The sequence below is a fragment of the Neodiprion lecontei genome, chromosome 4 (assembly GCF_021901455.1).
Source record: "Neodiprion lecontei isolate iyNeoLeco1 chromosome 4, iyNeoLeco1.1, whole genome shotgun sequence".
In the NCBI taxonomy this organism is placed as follows: Eukaryota; Metazoa; Arthropoda; class Insecta; order Hymenoptera; family Diprionidae; genus Neodiprion; species Neodiprion lecontei.
This window is the reverse complement of record NC_060263.1, coordinates 12,124,729-12,136,026: the sequence shown is the minus strand read 5'-3', so window position 1 is coordinate 12,136,026 and position 11,298 is coordinate 12,124,729.

Here is an 11,298-nt window from a genome sequence, read left to right as displayed (position 1 = left end):
TTTAGCTTGTTTCAGGTTCAACGCGGCGCGTTTACGGATGTCTGTGAGATTCGCTATTAGATCGAGGAGGAATGTATCGTATGTATGCGTGGATGTGTTGCTTAGTATCGCATCTGTCGGTAGTTTAGCTTCCGAGCCGAAGATCAGCTGGTGAGGTGAATAATGTGTACTGTCGTGTTTTGCTGTATTATAGCAGAAAATGGCGAAACGTATGAATTCATCCCAATCTTTACCTTCGTTGGTGTAATGTTTGATGTATTCGGTAATTACGAGGTGACTTCTTTCTAATGAGCCGTTTGATTGCGGTCTATAGGCGGTTGTTCGTAGTTGTTTAATTTTGAAGAGTTTACAAAGTTGTTTGATGACTGTGCTCATAAAATTCTGTCCTTGGTCTGTAAGTATTGCTCGAGGAGCACCGTAACGTGTAATGTATTCTTTTGCGAATGTTGCGCCTATAGTTTTGGCGGTGGCATCAGGTAAAGGGATGGCGTCCAGGAATTTTGTCAAATTGCATTGTATCGTCAAGAGATATTTGTTGTTCGATTTAGTAAGGGGTAGAGGTCCAACAATATCTAATGCCACTTTGTCAAAGGCCTCTGCGGGCGTGTCAGTGATTGCCATGGGTAATTTTGTTTTGATCCTGACTAGTTTTTTCCTCTGGCAACTGCCGCAAGATCTGATGATATTTTGAATTTGCTTTTTCATATTTGGCCAAAAATATTTTTCTCTTATTTTATTGAAAATTTTTGTAACACCTTGGTGTCCTCCGATCAGTGACTCGTGGTACTCTTTGATCATGTCTTCGCCTAATCGTTCGTCTGGTATAATTGTAGTATTTCTACAAAGTGTTACTCGAATGTCTGAATCCGCAAAAATGTGATAAATGAGTTTTTTAAAGATAGATCGTAGAATATCATCAACTCCTGGTCCTGACATGGGGAATGATATGGACCGAATGTCTAGTCCGGACAAGATAATCCTCAAGTTAACTAACGTGTAGAAAATGTCGTCAAGTCTGCCCGGGTCTGATCGACGTGGTTTCACTACGAGGGTAAATATATATTTGTTGTTTTTCAACCGAGTTTTAATTACGTCGGATATTTCTGGATTCTGGTTTTGAAAGGATTCCATGCTTATTAGATTTCCGTCTATCAACTGTTTTTCTAGTCCTTCTGTCCAACCACAATTAGCTGATACGAAATGAGCGTAATTGTCGCACAACATGAGAAGTCCGTCATTAGTTTCGGTTACGTTGGGTGTTGGTAATATGTCATTTTGATTTTGTATGAAGTAATCTAAGCAACAAAAGTTGTCATTGTCAATATGGGGGCGGTCCGGTTTTCGCTCTTCGGGATTGTCGCGACGTTGTGAGCCTAAAGGTGGTAGCGTTGCCGTAGGTACAACGGAGGCATCGCTATCCGTGTCTTCAACAGCTGACTCCGGATCATGTGTCACGGGGTCACTCTCCGAGATATCAGTTGGGTAGCGCGAGGGAGTAGAAACCGGAGCATATCTTGGAGCTGACCTAGTGCCGGTCCGACGCATTGGCCGACGAGTTAAAGGGGGAGCAGGGATTCTGGGTGTTGATGCGTCTGCTTCAGATTCAGAAGATGTCGAGTCATAAGTCGGGTTTTGATAATTACAAATGGTGATCGTTATGTCGGAGTCTTTAAATATGTGATGGATCATCCGATTAACAAGGTTCCAGTCTAACTTATCTAAGCCGCAGCCTAGTCTTGGAATCGAGAGCGATTTGACTTTGTCTTGTTCTAAGCAATTCTTTAGATTTATTAGGGCGTTGAACAGTGTTTCTTTAGTTGGTTTCTGGTAGTGGTATTTTTTTGTTACTAGATTGTAAATGAGGCGGTTACCATGTGGCAGTGTCAATACGTTCGTTACTTCAGGGTCTAGTTGTTGTAGTTGATCTCGGGTGATTATTTTCCTATTGATTAGTTGTCCCGCGACTCCTCGTGATGTCTTGCAGTCTGCCGAGATGCAGTGGGCTAGGTTATCTTGTCTGTCGAGGAGATTGGCGCGTATCTCTTGAATAAATTTGCTATGCGTTAATGGTAGGTGGTTAAGATCTGTTACGAATTCCGTGAATCGAGGGGCGTAATTTCGTCCTTTACTGGTAGTGGCTTCGGGTGTCGGCTTATTCAGTGTGTCGGACTGTTCTTCACGTATTTTAACACTACGACCCTGGGGCTTACCGGAGTTTTGGTTTGATTCAGATGAGGTGAGTGGTTGAATTCTTTCCGTAGTTTGCTTGATCGTTTTATCGACTACGATCGGTGCCTCCGTTGCGCTGCTATTGTCAGTCATACTGGCACTTGAGTCAGAGGTAACAGTAGAAGTCGAAGTGTCTTGTAATTCTTTGTTTCGTCTTCGTGGCGAAGGGCTGGTGGATTCATGTGCAGATCCATGCGCTTGTATTGGGTGCTGGTCTACATGTTTCATTCGCTTGTGAGCGCCGGTAGATGAAGATAGCGTATCCGGTTCACGAGCACGTGTTAGGTGTTGGTGAGCTATTTTGGTGCGTTTGTGAGCGCTGGTAGACGAAGATAGCGTATCTGATTCGCGAGCACGCGTTGGGTATTGGTGAGCTACTTTGGCGCGCTTGTGGGCGTCAGTAGATGAGCATTCTGTATCGGGTCGTGGCCGTTTTGAGGTAATAGGTAGAATTCGGAAAGAGTCGACAGGTGGATTTCTGGAAAGCGCGTCTGCGTTAGAGTTCGCTATTCCTTTTTTATGTTTTGTGACGTACGAATATTCTTCCAACTTCAGTCTCCAGTGCATTAAACGAGAAGTCGGGTCCCGTACGTTTTTGATCCACTTTAGTGGTTCGTGGTCTGTTACCAGAGTGAAGGTTCTACCGTAAAGATAAGGAGGAAAATGTTTGACGGCATAAACGACTGCTAAGAATTCTTTTTCGGACACCGAGTAATTGATTTCGGCCTTTTGTAACACCCTCGATGCATACGCGATTGGTAAATCCTCGCCATCTTTGTCTTGACTAAGTATTGCTCCTATTGCATACTTTGAAGCGTCGGTTGTTAGGACGAAGGGTTTTTCGAAGTCTGGATACTGCAGTATCGGTTCTCGACACAGACTATCGCGTAGTGTTTCGAACGCAAATTGATGTTCTGCTGTCCATAGGAAAGGGCTATTCTTCTTTAGCAAATTATTAATAGGTCTAGCAATTTTTGAAAGGTTAGGAATGAATCTTCGCTGGTAGCCTATCAAGCCTAAAAATTGTTTGATCTGTTTAGGATTCTTGGGAACTGGGTAGTTTTTTATTGCTGATACCTTCTCCGGATTAGGTTTCAATCCATTTTGAGTGATGACGTGACCTAGGTATGCTACTTCTTTACGCAGAAATTCACATTTATCTGGCTGCAGGGTTAGTCCTGCATCAGACAATCTCTTCATGAGTTTCCGAAATTTGGTTTCGTGCTCCTCCAAGGATCGGGAGTAAATGACTATATCATCCAAATAGACAAACATATCTGTACCCTGTAATCCCGATAGAACCTGATCTATTAGACGTTGAAAGGTGGATGGGGCATTTTTTAAGCCAAATGGCATTCTAGTATATTCGAAATGGCCGTGAGGAGTCGAAAAAGCGGTCTTTGCGCTGTGATCGAGATCCATTGGAATTTGGTGGAACCCGGAAGCCAGGTCGAACGTTGAGAAATATTTTGCGGAACCTAGCTGATCTAGGATATCGACGATATTTGGTAGCGGATAAGCGTCGCCAATGGTTTTTTCGTTCAGTTTCCGGAAGTCAATGACCATTCGCCACTTCTTTTCGCCGCTAGCATCTGATTTCTTGGGGATGATCCAGACCGGAGAATTATAAGGAGATGAAGAATGTGTGATAATGTTCTGATCAAGGAGTTTGGTCACTTATTTTTGTATTTCGTCTTTGTGTACTCTTGGGTGTCTGTATTGTTTGGTATGAATTGGTGCGTCATTGATAGTAGGGATCGTATGGCTGACTAAGTTTGTATGTCCCAGGGTGTCACCCGGGAGGAAAAATAAATGGTTGAATTCGATAGCAAGATTAACTATTAATTGTTTTTCTTCGTCGTTCAAATGATCCAATCGTAACTTTTCTTTCAAAATCTCAAGGCGTCTCGAATCGTAATTTGGGGATGTGGGAAGAACGCGATTCTCGATCCTTTTTTTTTTCGTGTAAGACCTGTGCTAGTAAGACCTGTCCGCTGCTTGCAGTACTTGTATGCGTTGGGTGTGTTTTTGCACTGAGCGTGGCGGTGCTCGCGAGTTCATCGACTTCTTCTAGTGTTACGACTGGTCTTCTTATTTCCACAGCTGATTCGTTGGAATTTATTGCATAAACGTAAGCAAACCCTTGTTGGTTGGTAACCAGGGCTTGTCCCAGGAATATGTTAGCGCCTACTTCCAACTGTTCTATGAATCCCGTTTTTACAGAGGGATTCGAAATTTTTAATGCAATCACCTGAGCCGTTCGTGGTGGTATCAATATGTAGTCTTCGTTTAGGAGTTTGAATGGTTTGCTAGTATTGTTCGGTATTATTTTTTCTGTATCGAAAGATATCGTTGCATTTTCGTTCCGTAAAAATATCGATCCTAAGATTCCGTCTTCTTGTATCGGAAACAGATCGTCGACTATATGGAATATATGAAGGTTGTCACCGATTCGAATGCTAGTTGTTCCTACTACTTTTATTGGCTCATGTATAGCACTGGTAACGTGGATCTGACCTTCGAGTAATTTACACGGAACATGCGGATGTATTGCTCCGAGTTTAATTATGTTTACATCAACACCGGTGTCAACTATAAATGTACTGGGTTGTCGTATGAGTTCACCGGTGGTTATTCGAACCTTCGGTGTTTGTGTGACAGATGTTATGAGGATACGCGGTGGTGTTTTTGTGTTGGTTCTATGCCTGTTAAAGGGAATAACGCCGGTTTCGCGAGAGATAAGGTAGTTATTTTTGAAACAGATAGTCGCCTTTTGAGAACGTAAAAAGTCTGCACTCAGTATACCGTCTTCGATGATAGGGAAGGAGTTATCGACAAGATGGAATTCGTGGCGTGTATTAGCTAACTCGATGTAGAGACTTCCTATTGTTCTGATGGATTCTTCCGTTATCCCTGAAATCTGCCTAATGTCCGTCTTTGTGACGTGGACTCTTGGGTCGATTTTATCGATTTTTAACAAATTAATATTAGCGCCAATATCTATTATTAGTGTCACGTACCCATTCGAAGACTGCGGGCATTGTGTTCGAATCTGTGGAGGGCCAGATTCTAATTGTACGGAGCTGACGTTTGGTTTGGACGCTGCTCCGGTTTGAGGGAGGTTGATGCGTCCGCGCGGCCGTCCCTGAACTCGTTTAAATGGCTCGCGTTGCCTGAATATTCGCGATGTTGCTTTGCTTTGTATGAAACTTCCGGGTGGACGCCTGTATCGCAATTCTCGTTCGAGTAGTCTTGTGTTACGTAATTAACCCTGAAGTTCGATCGTGAAGGATTTGGTGTGTTATACTGTTGTGAGCGTTGACTGTCATTTCGCGTCTGGTCTAAAGGTTGGTTTGTCGGGTCTCTTGCTCGATATTGGGTATTGGGATTGTTCTGTTGTTGACGATTAGTGTTATTTTGGAAAACTCTTGAATTTTGTCGGAATTTTGGATTCTGGGGATATTGGGACCGATTTGAGCGGCACTTATCGTTTGAGTGGCCTTTGCGACCACACTGCGTGCAAGTTGTGTTGTTGCGCTGCCTCGTTCTGCACTCTTCTATACTATGACCTGCCTTCTTGCAGTATCTACACACTACTAATAGGGAAGGTTGTTCAGGACAATATTTATCGATGTGATTGGTTAATTTACATATACTACATTTTATATGGTTTTGTGTTTCGTAGTTAGTATCACGGTATGAGGCTAGTTTAAGTCTATCTGATAATAGTTTTCCAGTCTTGGTGGCCGTGTCTATAGCCATTTGTAGGGTTTGTGGATTCTCATGAGCTACTCTTATTTCTAAATTGTCTAGTAATCCTTTGATAAATCTTAGTCTTGCGGTCTCTTTGATATTTTTCTTTAGCACTTGAGCATCACTGATAGATTCTGAGGCATCTATTGATTCGCACGCTTGTCTTAACAGATGTTTTATTCTAGCACCGTAATCTAAAACACTCTCGTTTCGCCTCTGTGCCGATTGTGCGAGGTCTAGCTGGATATCTGGGAGGTGTTGTTTAGACGCGTAGGCCTGTTTTAGGCAGTATAGCAAATCTCGAAGAGAATCCGGATTATCTGACTCTAAATATTTACTCGCGTAGCCCTCGATTTTCGTGCGAATGAGTGTGGAGAATAAATTCAGTTCTCTGGCTAAGACAGCTTGTTTTGGGCATTCTACTTTAGTTATGAATTCGGATACGGGCATATTGGTGCCATTGAACGTGGGAATCAGAGCTAATGCACCTTTAAGAGGCAGGTGCGGAAAAGTGCTTTCGGTAGCCATGTTGTAAATTTTAATCTAGGATTTGTCGACTTACAAAGTGAAGATGAAGAGGAGGAACGGAATAAAATGTTGCATTCTTCCGTGAGGATGTTGGTCCAGCGATTTCGTGTCTGTAGCCGGTGATGACGTCGGTGTGCGTTGTGTCGTAATAGAAGTCGTGAAGAATGAAGATGTCGTCGTAGTAGCAGCAGGAGATAGTCTTTCAGCAATATCGATTTGGAGATACGGATTTGTCTGTGACGTTCGTGTGAATCAGAGATCGTTGATTGCGTTAACGTAGAATATGGCTTTCAGAGTGTCTTCAACACTATCACACAGTGGTATTACTTTTGTATTAACAACACTGAGCTTGCACACTTCAGAACCGGTCTATCAGATGGCACTTCATGCGTAGCACACACGTAAAATTGTATCACTGGATTTCCGGAAAGCGAAGGTCACCGCTGCCACCAATGTTACGTCCGTGAGTAGAGTTACTCCTGAGCGGTAAAAGTAAACTGGTTGGCTTCGCTTTTAAGTTCCAGGACAACTGGAAATCAGGATGAGGATCGAATAACGTAGGGTTTGTTTGAGATATTACTAATATATTTATTTCGAGGAAGTTCAGATGACGGTAAAAACGAAGTGTGCTGTATGAAGCTATGTAAGAAGTCTAGATGTGACGTTGTTGAGAGTTAGAATAGAAGTGTCCCTCGAGACGTGAAACGTACGGGTGCAGAAAAGGTGTGACAATGCTAGGAGTAGGGAATGGAATTTGATGAGTAAGCGCGATAGTGAATAGCGTGAGACTACGTAGAGATAAGAGGACAGGACAGAGACCATGAGATTAATGTAAGAACTGTGGGAGAGTTAGCGAGTAGGAAAAATAGAGAGAAGTGGTATGCTGGACGTAACAGTTGTATGGGTAATCCGTACTACTTGTGACAGTTTGAATACGCCCGCCAAAAACAAAGACAACTTGACTCATTAATAGGTAAGCCCGTAGGGGAAGCCTTGACCTGGGCGGTTATTGGGATGATAGATGCCCCAGACCTCCAGGGATTCCTTGGACGACGATTGAACGATCAAGAGTTATTCGAGCGCGCTCTTCAATAACAAAAATCCTCAAATGAACAACAATTTAACAAAATAAAGTTCACGCTTATTGATTGAACTTGTGATTACAAAGAAACTATCAGCGACCAAATTTTGAAGGATCAGCGACAAAGAAACCGCTCCAGAACATGACGGACGATGGGAGTTCTATTGGCCAAGCCAAGAATTAGCGAGTTCAACAGAGGAAAGGGAAACCGGAATATGAAAAACATGCAGAAAGAAACGTTTACGATAAGTTATAATTTGACATGTTATTTCAGTAATTTTCTTGATATACATTTGATTGAATTATTATCGGCATAGATTTCCGTCGTACCAATTTTAGTTATACAATTTCTTTATACCGGTTTTCTTTATATTTATATGTTTCTAGTATTCGGTTTACGGTTATATAGCCATGTAATTGGTTCATACCGAATGTCCTAAATTCAGTACCAATCATTTGAAACATCAAGAAAGTCTCGTTTTATCTGTGTCCTGTAAGGCAAAAAGATAAGAAACAAAAAATGATAATGGATAATTTTGTTATTTGCGAGAGGCTCTTCAGTTACATTTGAATCTTTGTCGGAACAAACTGTGATAAGAAAATTCCGTTACATACTTTTCAGTTTTTGTATTGATGCATAGATTCTATGCCTCGTCATAAGTAATAGAGTGTGAAATAAGTTTTTCATCAGTAATCACCGTTCTGTCCAAGAGTGAGGGACGGAAGTTTCGTCAGTTGTGTGAGGAACGTTTCTTCTACAAAAAAGTTGATATTTTACTAATGAAATCAAAGTTTTGTTTCTCGTCAACTTGACATTCACCGAATGCAGAATTAACGTACATTTATGTACGTAAATAATTTCCGTATTCGGATCATGATTTTATGCAATCGATTGCATACATTGCGATGCTGATGAGCATTGTTGTGAAAGATTCACGAATTTTCACAATGCAGCGGGCGCCTTCTATGCAGGTTTCTACTATTGACCTAGCGGTGTGCGGAGGCACCTTGGTACTTTGCTCTGCATTACCGCGCTGGAAGGTGGCCGCATCGGAGTTTTCACGCGTCTTTAAAAGTACCTTAAGATGGGGAACCGTTAATCTCCTCTACGTAGGCAATGATGGAACTGATCCATGTACAATAGGGTCTGACCAGAATTACTAAAAGCCTATTTGGAACCATTGCAAGCTTCGTCGGACCCTAAAAATTAGTCAGACAATTGAAAACAGGAAGTTTAATTTTTTAAATTATTTCTAATTGTAAAGTTTACGAGAAATTCGTTTGGAATTTTCCGCAAATACTGACAGTAGAATTTAGTAACCATAGAACAGACTCGACTGACTTCAGAAATACTACATTTAAATAATATTTCAACGGCGCCATTTATTTATGAATTATCACTGTATTTTATGCAATGTTAATATTTCTCAGTACCATAAATACAAGTTACAGTACTATTTTTTTACAGGAATAATGGTATGAAGGCATTGCACGAATCATCTTCTAATAATAATAGGTGTTTTAGCGAGTAACAGTAGAGGAATTCGGGATCTGGTCTGATACAGTTTGTCACAATAAAAAGAGAAAATAAAAAACTGCGCGCACTGAATTTGGCAAAAAAACAAAAAAATTATAACGAGATTTATTGTACACACTATATACAGTTAGCGAATTACCCGAATATATACCATGCCAAGAGTAACACGTGGCAGCGAATGCACCCAAAGTCACAATTAGTTAAATAATTGATTTAAAGCGAATTCACACACAGTATTTATGGTTATCAGAAGCCAAGCAATTAGAAAAATTAGCTGCGAGAAGAACACGAGGTGATCTTGAGGTAGCCGAAAGTAGAATAATGGCGGAAACCGTTAGAAAACGAGTCTTCTTCCCCGTGAGGAAGACTAAACATGTCCCATAGCTAAGAGCCAATCAGAAAATTCATAGCGAATGACGTCAGAGAATAGCGAAATGCGCAAGTGTCAGTGAATTTGAACTAGAAATTCATTGATTGGCTATCGATTGTCGGGTGATCTGTGCTCTGCTTAGTGCTGCCTTCTTGCTGCGGGTAAGCCGAACTTCGCTTCGCCCGGGCAGTTTGGGTGTTGACTGAACAATAGGAAATCCTTTGTTCTCGGATACCTGAATTCAGCATCTTCAAAGAACCAGAACCAGTGCTCTTTTTATTGCAACTTTGTTCTTTTAAACTCCCTTAGAACAAGATAACTTTATTGCTGTTTTTCCGGGGTGTCTTCTTAACCTGTAAGCAGGAAAAACTTGACAAATGTCGGATGGAGAACTCGGAGGTAAAGCACTATCGAGACACAGCTCTTCGACTTCCGGGAGAAGCAAACAATCACTGTTCAACGTACTTAAAAAGACGGCAATAACATCATATTGGTCGAATTCAACATCAGACAATAATCTGTCGCTACGTTTCGCTACAACGATTAATAAACTGTAACTCTGCACCGTCCATTTATTAAAATCCCTCGAATAAAATATTTGCGTATCAAAGCAGACCTATTTTCACTTACCTGACGGAATTCAGATCGAGTTCTAAGCGAAAAGTACGATTTGCTGTTTTTTTTTCACTGAATTCGCTTGTTGCAGAGATGGCCCGCCACCTTTCTTACTTCATGAAACCGATGCCGTGAGCCGGTGTATCTCGTCGAATTCCAATTTAGACTTTTTCAGATAATCATGAATGAGTCTTCACCGTTAAGTATTTGGTTCACGTAATTTTCGTTTACACTCGTGTAGCATCAATTCGCGAGTGGCGGACATAACCTCTTCCAAGTTCGCAAGGGAAGCGCGAAGTTTTGGTAAAGTATTTTGTTAATGACGATTTTCGGATTACAGCAATAAATTGACCGTCGAAGGAATACGACGACCTGATCGACACGATTAACGTGTATCTGATTTATTTTACTTCGGATCAGTTCCGAAATGACGATCTGTTTTTCGTAACAACACCGACAGCAGTTGCCCACAGCTAACGGTGGGCTCCTAGGGACATTTTCTGACAGTCGAGATTGATATTGCGTTCGCGGTTCAGTCAGGCGGTAACAGTCGGCCAATAAAATTCGAACGACTTGACGCACGCGCATTAGGTGCTCACTTCCCTCGTGGACACACCGTATATCTTTCGCACAGCCCACTCCATTCCTACCGCTATCTCAATTCCTACGTAGTAAACACGTAACTGATATATCAAACTACCAAAGTTTATTCAACACTCATCTCAACTTCAGGTTGTCCTGTTACGTAAAAGTGAAGCCGAACCTGTTTATTCCTACTGCTCGGAAGTAAATTCCTTTCACGGGCGTAACATAGTTATTTAATTTTTTCAAATTTAAACCCCTATAAATTTTGACTATTCAACCCTATCGTAATCGGGAAAAATGAATTCTTCGTTGTTTACCAGAAGAATTATTTTCCATTTGGTTGCATTCAAATATCTGAATTGGAAGTATGCGAAATTCCGAAACTACCACTGGGGATGCCTAACTTTGGGAGTTGATTTCACCCCTTTAAACCGTTTATCCTCCAACAAAAACTAAATACGTGTCACTCAGATTTCGATGAAAAACAACATATCCTCAAATGGACGAAATAGGGCGGGGACACATCAAGCAGTTTCCTTGTTTGTTCCATTACAGGTCGTCGGTCTTTTTGATTTCCTAAACATATTATCATGTGACTTA